Source organism: Lampris incognitus, chromosome 2, assembly GCF_029633865.1.
Source record: "Lampris incognitus isolate fLamInc1 chromosome 2, fLamInc1.hap2, whole genome shotgun sequence".
Taxonomy (NCBI): Eukaryota; Metazoa; Chordata; class Actinopteri; order Lampriformes; family Lampridae; genus Lampris; species Lampris incognitus.
In genome coordinates this window covers 52,408,953-52,421,804 of record NC_079212.1, presented here as the reverse complement: position 1 = coordinate 52,421,804, position 12,852 = coordinate 52,408,953, and the positions used below count along the sequence as shown (strand labels likewise).

Sequence of the window (12,852 nt, the reverse complement as noted above, 5' to 3'; positions counted from 1 at the left end):
GAAATATGTACCTGTTATATAATGACATATCGCAGATAACGTAATGGAAAAAGCAGACGATTGTGCTTTCAGGTATTGAGGTGTTGCCACCTTGTAGTACTTTGCGTCTAGCCTCAAAGTAAAAGCAGCGACCTGAGTTGAGCTTTCGTTTTTAAAATTCAGAATGACTGACTTTCCTTCATTCTCACCCTCCTCTACATTTGAGCCACCCATGTTAGATGCAGCACTGAACCATCTACGTATGGCTCTTCTGCTGTGTAGCAGAAGTTAAGTTCACTTTGGAAAAGACAGGTTTAACAAGTAGGGAGTCTTTCTAAGGATTACAGAAATGACGGGGAAGTAGAAGTCCACCTTCCTCTCGTTGTTGGTTCTGTTCTGCATTCTGTTGACCAGGGCAGCCAGAAGCCCATATGGGCAGCCATCACTGTAAATGTGGTGGCCGCCCATGTGGTGAACCCTAAATCCCTCTGTCAGTCCCTTTTCCCGTCAATGTGCAACTGAACACTGTGAAGGATTTTTAAATATGAAGAAAAGCGGATGTTATTTCCAGCTTGCTCAACAAAAATAGACTGGCATCATGCATGGCAGGAACGAGATGGCAGTGAGACAGGGGATGACTTCCTGTAAATGGGTTCACACTGGGAAGAGGCCAGTCTGCAGACTACAAAGCAGCTCTGCTAGCTGATGTAGCCTGGGTGGAGATGCAAAGGCTTTTCTGTTTGTCTCCAACATAGATGGGCAACGTCCCAGGCAACAGGCAGTAAACCAGCAAGCATAAAAGTCTACTCGCTGATTTAATGTGATATATGTTCATATGCGATTAGAGCGCACAATGCCGAGTCCAGGGGGGACTGCTGCCGAGCAGCTTTCTAATAGCTGTTCTCTGCTCGAACCACTGTCACGTTCGTCATAACACACAGAAGGGACAGAAAAGCAGAGTCTCTGTTGTGTATCGAAATAGTTTCCTGAAAGTCAGTCAGATGGCATGTTGCATTATACGCACTTCTCTGAAATGGGGTAAAAAGCCAGTGAGCAGGGTGGAGGAGCTGGGTGGAGGAACAGGGCAGACAGGAATGTTGGCAAAAGAGGGAGATAACAGGGAGATTAGAAGCCGGTGGTTTTGGCCACTCAGTAAGGTTAAAATGGATCACTTCCTGCCAGCTCATTATCATTAGCATAACTTCCTGTCTGGAATGGCAAAAAAAAAAAGTTCAGTGGAGTGGACAGCGAGGCTTAGCATAGTGGACATTCCCATTCAGTGTAATGGTATTTAGACTGTCGCATTACATCACAGGTCTGGAAATGTGCCACAACACCCCACGCCTCGTGTTCAAACTCAACAAAGGAAAAAGAAGAGACAGTGGGGGTTTTTTTTCTTTATCTGCTCAGCAAAAATCTGTTGCTGACAAGATGATCTACATATTTTTTTTTTAGTCATGAGATGACATTTCAACCCCTCATCCCCACAAGTTTTTTTTTTTTTTTTTTTTTTTTTGGCCTTGAGATGGGCCTACGACGGCTGGGGTTTGTCCGTCAGAGCGTTGTGTTGTGTTGGCCAGCAGTCACTTGCATGCTCTGCTTACCTTCAGGGGAAGCGCCTATACTTAACTTTTTGACCGATCCCAGGCGCTTGTGGGCAGGGCTGCTCAGAAGACCTGAGGCTGGAGAGAAATGCCCACCTCGCCCCTGCTGCGGCTGCCCTGTGCTTCTCTGCAGCAACGCTTGCAACAACACTTTTGCATTACTGCAGCAAACTGCAGAAGTGAGCTGAGCTTTGTTGCACCGCTGCCGTGACTTCAGCTTGAACTGCACTTCTGGGTCTGTTCTGCATTTGTTTGGGATTCTTGATTTGTCTTCATTAGTGTAATTGTTGAAGATTTTTCCAACAAAAGTTTGTTTTTTTTTTCCACTGGTGGAAATAAGTCTGGAGGGATTTTACATCTCCATATTTTACTGTGTTTTATTGGGCCAAAACGTATTTGTTACCTGAAGTCAGATCTGGCCTTAAAGTTGGTTGTAGTTCTGAGCTGTTTACAGGAAATTAACTGTTGATGAAAGCCACGTGGTGTGAGAGCACCTCATTCATCACCGTTTTTACCCCACGTCCTTTTCTCACCTCCTCAACCCCCCCCCCCTTGCATTGCTGTGAGCCTATTCCCATTCACCTTGCCCTTCCCCTCCTTCACAGCAGCCTCCTTGTTCCCTGTCCTCTCCCAGGTTGCAGTCGGGGTCGGCCCATCCCACTGTCCAGTCTCCTCACTTCAATACATCTCAGCCCATCCCACTGTCCCGTCTCCTCACTTCAGTACATCTCAGCCTATCCCACTGTCCCGTCTCCTCACTTCAGTACATCTCAGCCTATCCTACTGTCCCGTCTCCACACTTCAGTACATCTCAGCCTATCCCACTGTCCTATCTCTTCACTTCAGTACATCTCAGCCTATCCCACTGTCCCATCTCCTCTTTTCAATACATCTCAGCCTATCCCCAGCTGGCGTTGCCGTCAGTGTGGGCTTTAAAAATGTCCCACACAGCATTTTTCTCTTTTCTTACTTCCTCCTCCCCCTCCCCCCCTGCTTTGTCCCCTCCCTCCGCCCTCCTCCCTCCCTCTCTCTGTAACCAGAGAGCGGGCAATGGGTGGGCTGCCAGGATCCAGTTTGCTTCTGCCCTTTTAAGGCCAAAAAACCAGAAGGAACTTTTCCAGCGAGGGGGGGGGGGGGGGGGGGAGGATGACTGGAAGGAGCAGAAAGGAAGAGGAGGAAGTGTAGTAGCTCTAGTATTGCTCGTTCAAACCAGAGCATGGAAGAAGGACAAGAGGAAGGTGGGAGGGAAGGAGAACCCCCCCGGTGAAGGCTTTTGAGCCCAAGAACATGAAGGCTTCCACATGTAGTCGCATTCTGCACCGCGTCTGGTGAAATGACTCAGATTCACTCTAAACTTCTCTGAGTTTTACTTCTGAATTATGTCCTGTAAGCTGTTAGTGGGCTTGAGAGAGAGAGAGAGAGAGAGAGAGAGAGAGAGAGGGAGAGAGAGAGAGAGGAATGTATGACATTTCCTCAGAGTTATGTCTCCCTGGGCTTTAGGGTGGTCACTTAGCCTCCTCCCTCTGCAGGACATGGCTGCTGTGTGTGCTTTCTGATCTGCTTGATGGACAGACGTGCAACATCCATTGCACGTTGTCCATCTTGGGAGCGAGATCCCTCCCCTCTTGCTCTCCCTGAGGTTTCTTTCTGTCTTCTGCCCCGTTAAAGGGGTTTTGGGGACTTGTTCCTTATCTGCTGCGAGCGTCTAAGGACAGGATGTTGTGTTGCTGTAAAGTCCCTTGAGACAAATGTGTAATTTGTGATAATCCAAATAAAACTGACTTGCCTTGACCCAGCACACGCGGGCTGTCTGTGTGATGAGCCAACCACGACTGTACTTGTTCGGTCTTCAAGGGAAAATCACAATATAGGCCAATGTACTCTGTGTTGTACATTTCAGGCCATGGCAAATGAGGAATGTGTTTGCACTATATTACCAGTGTCTTCAATAGTTTACAAGTAAATTTGGGCAAGTGAATGACCCACCCTCATTTATTTGGAAGTGAGTTTGTTCAGGTGAGCTTAGACTGAATTGTTGTGGCGTGTGTGCGGACATGGGACAGCGGCTGACGAAGATGGGAAGAGGAGGAGAGGTGAGGCAGACGCACAACATGCCGTCATGTGGCATGCTGTGCTGCAGACCCTCATGCCCTCTAAATGTTTTGCTGGAGGCTGGATACAGCCCCCTTCTTCTTCGCCCTCTTCATCCCCTTACTCCCAGATGGTCCCAGACTGGAGGTCAGGGGTGTTGAACATGTCATAGCATCGTCACGGGTCAGAGCAGTGAGCCAAGTACGATGAGTCATGGGAGTTTAGGGGGTAAAACACACACATGCACACTCGTTTCACTATCCTTATGTGGACCCCTCAGTGACTACATTCATTTCCTAACCTTAACCACGCAAACTACATGCCTTACCCTAACCTTATCTTAACCTAACCTTTACCCTTAACCTAACCTTAACCAAACCCTTACCCTAACCTTAACCCTAAAACCAAGTCCTAACCCTAAAATAGACTATTTTACTTGTGAGGACCTCTAAAATGGCCACACAAGGTAGGTGGTTTCTGGTTTTTCTATCCTAATGAGGACATTTGGTCCACATTAGGATAGTTAAACATGTGTGTGTACACACACACACACACACACACACACACACACACTACGGAAGCCTCCACAGTCTGTTGATCTCTGATACCTTTTTTCCTCTGTCACTCACTCTCTGACACACACACACACACACACACACACACACACACACACACACACACAGACGGGGGGGGGGGGGGGGGATGAGTCAGCAGAATGGGAATGTGGCGGTCTGTGTCCGTATATGGGCTCCGTCAGACTCCCAACACTGTGGTCTGCCGGGAATGCTGGCAGATTCCTTGCATGTTTAGTGGCTTTCTTTGTGTGTGTGCGCTTGTGTGAGACATGAGTCGAGCAGCAACCCATACACACAAACATGCAAGTCTTGCCGTCGTCGGTTTCTCATATTTCCCATGAGGTCAGGCCGTTCGTGCTCTCTAAAGCGGCATCTTCTGTTGCTCCCTGAAGAGGATGAGTAATGCTTGACTCCATCAGTTCCCAACCAATATCTGTGGCTGGTCATAGCTCAGAAGGTATAGAACGAGTGCCGACGCACTTTCTTGACAGAGACATCATCGCATGGAAAACTATATGATGACTAAAAAAACAATTGTGTAGTGTAGTTGTGTGTGTTTACCAGCTTGCATGTTGTGTTAAAAAGCCCTGTGTTTGCAGTTTAGCACGTGTCGGTTATCCTTCAGCCTCTATGGCAGCTCTGCAGCCTCCACCCTGCACAAGCTACTGCACATGAGTCTTTCTCTGACCTCCCTTTTCCCTCTCACACCGTTTTGGTCCACTTTTAGTTCAGCACATTAACCTGCTTGGCCTTGGCCGGCGTTGGGAACCCCAGCGGCCGGACCGGGTGGTGCACAGCAACGTATAGCGGTCCACACTCATCCCGGTGAGGGTGACGACACGGGTGAACATGTCATAGTAGTGGATGGCGATGACCACAAGACCTCTCCGGACGGCCAGGTGCCCATGAGGTACTCGGCGCTGTGGAACGTCAGCATGGCGTCGGCGAGAGCTAGGTTGAAGATGTAAATGTCTGTCTTCATCTTGGCGTAGCGGTGTAGGGTGGGGGGGGGGTTAATTGGCATCAGCGGTAATGAGAGCAGTCGAGTGTGGCATTCACTGTGATGGGAGGTGGCGATCCTGCAGCCTCCACACTGCACAAGCTACTGCGTTTGAATCTTAGTGTGACCTCACTTTTCCCTTTGACACAGTTCTGGTCCACTTTTAGCTCGACTCTTTCCAGCTTTTGGCTTGGCTGCGGCCCTTTCCTGGTTTTGTGGAGGTAATTTTAGTCTCGTGTTTTCGGGGTGGCCATTCCTTTTTGGCTGCTTCGTCACACACCTTTTCGGTACACGCTGCAGGAATGCAGCGTGTACCGACTTGCAGAGGTTGCGCACACACAACTTATCACATAGGTCAACAATCGAATCTTTTCCCTCTCTGTAGGAAACGCTCCTCTCTTCTACACTCTACTTCTCTGTGCTGTAAATTAATCGCTGTCATTTATTTGGAGATGGCTTGAGTAGGTGAATTTCCCTCCGTCATGTGACTGACTTGATTGCTGCTTTCCCCTTCCCCGTCCCCTGTTCTTTCCCATCGTTCCAAAGCTGACTGACTTGGCCATCAGTTGTCATAGCAATAGAGCCCAAGTACCGAGTTCCCATGGTGATGGGTCACACAAACGCGTCTCCCCCCTGACCCCGCTTCTCTTCATCACCGTGTGGAGGGTATTTTTCCACCGTGGATGAGGGAGCAGCTGACATGTCGTGTTTTGCCAGGCTGGCAGCGTGCGAGCACACCGCTGTCGGAACATGCAGGAAGGTAGGCCCGCTGACGCGGGGAGGAAGGCGGCACAACGGCTGTTGTGAAATATCTGCGTCGGTGATTTGCCTCCATTAAAGTTCTAGTAGGCGGCACGGGGGCGCAGTGGTTAGCACGGTCGCCTCACAGCAAGAAGGTCCTGGGTTCGAGCCCCAGGGTGGTCCAGCCTTGGGGGGCGTCCCGGGTGGTCCTCTGTGTGGAGTTTGCATGTTCTCCCCGTGTCTGCGTGGGTTTCCTCCGGGGGTCCGGTTTCCTCCCACAGTCCAAAGACATGTAGGTCAGGTGACTCTGCTGTACTAAATTGTCCCTAGGTGTAGGGGGGGGGGGTGATGGCCTGGCAACCTATCTAGGGTGTCTCCCCAATGACTGCTGGGATAGGCTCCAGCATCCCCACAACCCTGAGAGCAGGATAAGCGGTTCAGATAACGGATGGATGGATAAAGAAAGTTCTAGTATATCTTGACAGGCCAGTGCCAGGGAGCTAGCCTGTATGTTTCATTCCATTTGCTTTCTCCCCTCCGTGTGAAGGTCACCGTGTCCACCCAAACGCTTTATCTGAGCATCCATTTTCTTTTCTTTAGTTTTTAAATTCAAAATGTGTTCTGCTGTTTTTAAACGCTAAGCTGTTTTTGACGTGGTCTTGGAGCATCTTCCTTGTCCCGACCTCATCCATAGACCCTTGCTGCAGCACTTGGCCAAGAAGGCTCAGACTCTTGCCTCCTACCGCAGGCCTAAAATATCCAGCCCCTTTCATTAGTCTCCAGCCCTCCAACCACAGCCCCCAACCAAAGCACCAGGGCCCATATTGAGTACAGATTGGAGCACGGAGGGGAGAACATACAATGGTCTTGCTTCAAAACGAGTGCTGAGTTTCCTTCTGCTCTGATCATTCAGGTGTAGAAGCACACCAGTGATTGTGTCTTGCTGAAAAGGTGGTGGATGTTTGGCCGTTGTGGGACCTGCACCAGACCAAGAAGGTGGTGGTGTACTTTCCACTTGGAAGACCTGATCGAGAGTCCCTAGTTAGTTTAGGTCATCGCAGAAACCGCGGTGGGATCCGAGAGAAAAGCCATCATCGGATCAGCTGTTTTTTTTTCAATTCTGGCCCAGACTTGTAGACATGATGCTTTCTGAGATGTTTTTCCAGCTCCGCCAGGCTTAACTGCAGGTCTCTCTTAGCCTCCGCTCTCCCTCCTCACTAACCACAGCTTTATCCTCAACTTGCTCCCCAAATGTGTCCCACTTGCCCCGAGACTTGCATAAGACACACATATGTACTCTATGTATGTATGTATGTATGTATGTATGCCACACATGGCTCCATCCTGCCACAGGGCCTGACCTGAGCAAGCATTCCCTATGATCAGGTGTGTGTGTGTGTGTGTGTGTTACTAGGTGAGTTTATCGTTTGTTTTTTTTTGTCCTTGCAGCTCTGCATGTGGGTTTTGTCCCAACATCGCCAAACACCCCTGTCTTTCAATATGAGCCAGCCTGTTTCTTCCCAATACCTGTGTGTTGTGTACTGTGTCAGTACCTCATTGTGTTACTGTGCTGTGTACTGTCAGTACCTCAGTGTGTTACTGTGCTATGTACTGTGTGTTGTGTACTGTGTCAGTACTGCAGTGTGTTACTGTGCTGTGTCAGTACCCCAGTGTGTTGTGTACTGTGTCAGTACCTCGGTGTGTTATGTGGGACATGGTTGTGAAAGCCCAGTTGATTTGAAGTTGTTCTCATGCAGTGGCCTTTTTATTTTATTTTTAGAAGTGTTCAACAGTTCACATGAAGATGTAGTGTTTTAAAACGAGACCCTTCATATGATGTGTGTTCTCTCTGAGTATATGTTGTGTAAATGAAGTTTCACCAACATGAATATTACAACCATGAAATGATTCATCTGGGGGGGGGGGGGACCTCTCAGTTCATCAAGATACCTTTTCTTTTTTTAGCTCGTCTCCTCCTCCTCCTCCTCTTCTTACCCCTGTTTTGAGAGTCGGCACGGCCAACCGAGATAATGGCCAGCAGAGTTGCAGCAAAACACTTCCTATCTGCCACGCCCGAATGCCAAAGTGCTGAGCTGGATGTCAAGATGAAATATTGTTAACTCGCCCTGGACCACCATCACTTAACTCTAGAGCCCACTCCTACCTTGAACGACCATGGGAGGTCAAAATGACCGCCGGTTTTTAAACTCTCTATTCTGTCAAGACAAATACCCAAATTGAGATATTAATGCATTCCATATTTTAGTATGTCTGTTAGGAAACTACCTGACACGAAAATTAACGTTTTAATACTGTAACGATCACAGATGAATAGGCTCGGAAGCCCTTGACTAACGGGTCAGGCCCTCTGGTTGAGTGGTTAGCGACGTTGCCCGCAGTGCTGGAGTTGCGGGTTCGCATCCCGGCTGTGGCGGTCTCTGCGGTCGCCCCCCCCCCCCCCCCCCGAACTCGCCACCACGCTGCTTTTAAACAATTACAACTTCAGATGGTCGAACTTGAACAGCAAAATTGAAAGTGAAAATATTACCTGAGAAACAAAACGGAAAACACATATTACTAATCTAACAAACGTAACGAGGCCTATAAAATGTGAAAAGTAAATTTTTTTTTTAAAAAAAACTGAAAAGAAATATTAAAACAGTCCCAAACAACGACCGGAACTTAAAAACTACTAGAGCAACTGTGGGCGGTCAAAAGTCAAGATCACGGTTGTCAAGATAGATACCCAGTTGAGATATTAATGCATTACATATGTTAGTATGTCTGTTAAGAAACTAACTGACACCAAAATTAACATTTTAACAACTTTAATGCTATTTTTCAAACAATTTAAAATGGCCGCTGTCCAACGCCTGTAAATACTGCAGCGCCTCGGTGGTAGTCATGGTGCGTCTGTAGCCAGACGAGTTGGACATCATCACACATCAAGTTTAGACTATTTCTCTCCACTGGAGGGCGCTAGTGTGTGTGTGTCTGTGTTTTTTTTAAGGACAGCGCAATGAACGTCGCGAAGGAAATGACGTGACCAAAACGCGTCATAAATAGTGACATGACGCACACGATTAAGTGAAATTACGAGCGGCCATTTTGATCGCCCATGGTCGTTTTAGGTAGATCTTGTCGGTAACTTTTTTTTTTAGTGCAATTGATCTAAAAATCATTTTAATTAAATGTATACAATTTTAGGAGCATTCAGGGAGCGGCAGTTCTGTATCTTTTTTTTCTCACAAAGTTATTACACTTTGAAAATCCAAAACGGTCATACTGGCCGTCTTGGTCGTTCTACCGTTTAAGACCATTGCCAATAACTCTGGACGCCCCGTCGTCTCCCAGCCTCACAACAGTCAAAGGCCGTCAAGCAGACAATCGTTGATGTTGGAATTTACCCCCCCCCCCCCATGAACAGAAGCATCCTTCTAGATGTGCCTTTCCATGCCCCTGAAAGGAACCTCTCCACCTCCTCAAATCGCACTTTCCAGAAGTGTGAACCTGGTTGGGATGAGCTGAAAGGTATTTACATGACACTTTAAAGGAGACCATGAACTGACCGCTGGTAACCTGCACTCTTCTTTTTCCCATTCTCAACATTCATCATTGATTGACAAATAAAGAATGTGTTTGAGCTTCCAAGCGTCAGGCAAACAAGCCTAGGTTGAACGAAGGCTAGAGTGAACAAAGGCAAGCGTGACTTTTTCAAGCCAAGACTTCGTCAAGCACGGACTGCTCTTTTTAGATCCGGTCAGTCATCTATATTTTCTGTACCTAGTAGTATAGACTGTGTTTCCTTTGCATTCATGTCCTTTCCTCTTCCCGGGGCTGGCATAGACGTTGGGTCACTCCTAGGCACTGTGACCCTACCAATCTCATCTATCCCACTCATGATGAGCAAGTGGTGACGGGAGGGCTCTGGAATTGCCAGTCTGCGGTGCCGAAAGCTGAGTTTATCTCAAGCTACACATCCTTGCTCTCCCTCAACTTTCTTGCTCTACCTGAGACCTGGATCATGCCAGAAAACACTACCACACCCGCAGCTCTGTCTGATGTGTACTCTGTTTCTCACCCTCCCAGAGCTGGGAGGCGGGGTGGTGGTACTGGCCTGCTAATCTCCCTGAAATGGAAATACTCTCTTGTTTCCATTCCACAATTTTCTCCACCCTCTTTTGAATTTCATACTGTTACTGTCTCTTATCCAGTCAAACTCACCATCGTGGTTGTGTAACACCCACCAAGCCCCCTTGGTGAGTTTCTGGAGGAGCTTGACACACTTGTCGCGCACTTCCCTGTTGATGACTCTGCACTTATCCTTCTCGGTGACTTCAACACCCACACTAACAAGGTAGATCCTCTTCTCTCTCTCCTCTCCTCCTTTGACCTTCAACTCTCACTCTCTCCTCCTACCCACAAGGCCGGCAACCAACTGGACCTTTACCTTTACAAGACACTGTCCTATTTCCAATCCCTCTGTTACTCTCCTCCAGCTCTCTGACCACTATTTCATGTTCTACTCGCTCTCCCTCTCTTCACCACCCTCAGCCCCTTCCCCTACCCCCATGGTTTCCACCCGTAGACACCTCCGCGCTCTCTCCGCCACTGATCTTTCTTCCTCTGCTACCTCTATCCTCCCTACACCTGAATCTCTCTCTCTCCTACCCCCTGACACTGCTACTGATCTTCTCTCTACCTTCGCCTCTTCTCTGGACAATCTCTGTCCCCTCACCTCCAGGCCTGCACGCCCAACTCCACCTGCCCCTTGGCTGACTGATTCAGTACGTACTGACAGACGGAGCCTGAGAGTGGCAGAGCGCAAATGGAGAAAAGGCAAACTCCCAGAGGACCTTCTCAACTTCCAATCTCTTCTTTCTACTTTCTCTTCCTCCCTTTCTGCTGCTGAGGCTGCCGTCTATCGCTCTAAAATCCTATCCTCTGCCTCTAATCCTAAGAAACTTTTTGAAACCTTCTCTACACTTCTTCAATCCCCACCTCCTCCTCCTACTTCCTCCCTTCTCCTTGATGACTTCACTAACTTCTTTGACAAGAAGGTAAACGACATCAGATCCGCCTTTTCTCACCACCTGGTTAGTGCTGCTTGCACTATCCCACCCTCTGCACCCTCCCTCACCTTTCCACGTCCCAGCCTATCCCACCTCGCTCCCCTCTCCCCCGACGAGGCTCTAAACCTCATCACATCCAGTTGCCCCACCACATGCTGCCTTGACCCGGTCCCCTCCCCTTTTCTTCAGTCTATAGCACCTGAACTCCTTCCCTATCTAACCCTCATGAACACCTCCCTCCAGGCAGGATGCTTTCCATCTGCCTTCAAGACTGCTAGATCCCCCCCCCCTTCTCAAGAAACCATCACTTAATCCCTCTGACGTCAAAAACTACAGACCCGTTTCCCTTCTACCCTTTCTATCCAAAACTTTCGAACGTGCTGTCTTTAAACAACTTTCTTTGTACTTCCACCAGAACAACGTCCTGGACCCCAACCAGCCTGGGTTCAGGGTGGGTCACTCGACAGAGATGTGCAGAATAGCTGCACTTTGCGAGAGCAAACTCTGTCTCCTCTGTCCTGATATTCCTGGACCTGTCAGCTGCGTTCGACACAGTGAACCACCAGATCCTCCTCTCTACCCTCGAGGGGCTGGGTGTCACAGGCTCTGCACTCTCAATGTTTGCAACCTACTTGACGGGTCGCTCCTACCAGGTGACATGGAGGGGATCTGTGTTGGAGCCTTGCAGACTGACTACAGGCGTTCCACAGGGTTCGGTTCTGGGTCCTCTCCTTTTCTCCCTGTACATGACATCCCTGGGTTCTGGTATTCGCTTGCATGGCTTCTCTTACCATTGTTATGCCGATGACACCCTGCTGATCTTGTCCTTTTCTCCCTCTGACACACAAGTAGAGACACGCATTTCTGCGTGCTTGACCGACATCTTGGAATGGATGGCGACACGCCACCTGAAGCTCAATCTGGACAAGACAGAGCTGATGTTCCTCCCGGGGAAAGTTTGCCCGCACCGAGACCTGGCCATTACCATTGACAACACCGTGGTGATGCCAACTCGGACTGTGAGGAATCTGGGTGTGATCCTGGACGACCAACTGTCGTTTGCTGCAAACGTTGCATCGGTTGCTCACTCCTGCAGATTTCTCCTCTATAACATCAGGAGGATTCGCCCATTCCTCACCGACGAGATGGCACAGGTGCTCATCCAGGCTCTGGTCATCTCCCGGCTGGACTATGGCAACTCCCTCCTTGCTGCCACCCCGGCGTCAGCCATCAGACCTCTGGAGCTTGTTCAGATAGCTGCAGCTCGTCTGGTGTTTAACCGCCCTAAGTTGTCCCACACAACTCCCCTTCTCATGTCCCTACACCGGCTCCCAGTAGCTGCTCGCATCCAGTTTAAGACTCTGGTGCTAGCCTACAGGGCAGTGAAAGGGACCGCTCCTTCCTATCTCCAGGCCACGGTCAAGCCCTACACCCCCACCTGACCACTTCGCTCTGCTGCCTTGGTACGCCTGGTTGCCCCGTCACTCGGAGGCCCTTGCTGCCGATCGACCCGGTCACAGATCTTTTCTGTCCTGGCCCCACAGTGGTGGAATGAACTCTCCACCGATGTCCGGACAGCGGAGTCGCTGCCCATCTTTCAGCGCAGGTTGAAAACTCACCTCCTTAAGAACTACTACCCTGTTACTTGTTTTTAGCACTTACTGTATTCACTTAAAAAAAAAAAAAAAAAAAAAAACCAAAAACTCTTTCTTGTACTTTTACTTTAGCACTGGTTTTGCTCTTAGATGCTTGTTTAGATGCACTTATGACCTCTGATGACTAGTAGTTCT

General features: G+C 48.9%; 1 protein-coding gene across 3 annotated transcripts in view; it reads left to right on the top strand.

The window, feature by feature from the left end:
* flna (filamin A, alpha (actin binding protein 280)) overlaps positions 1–12,852 on the top strand; it is a 70,135-nt gene that overhangs the window by 15,436 nt on the left and 41,847 nt on the right. The gene's annotated exons all lie outside the window — the stretch shown is intronic.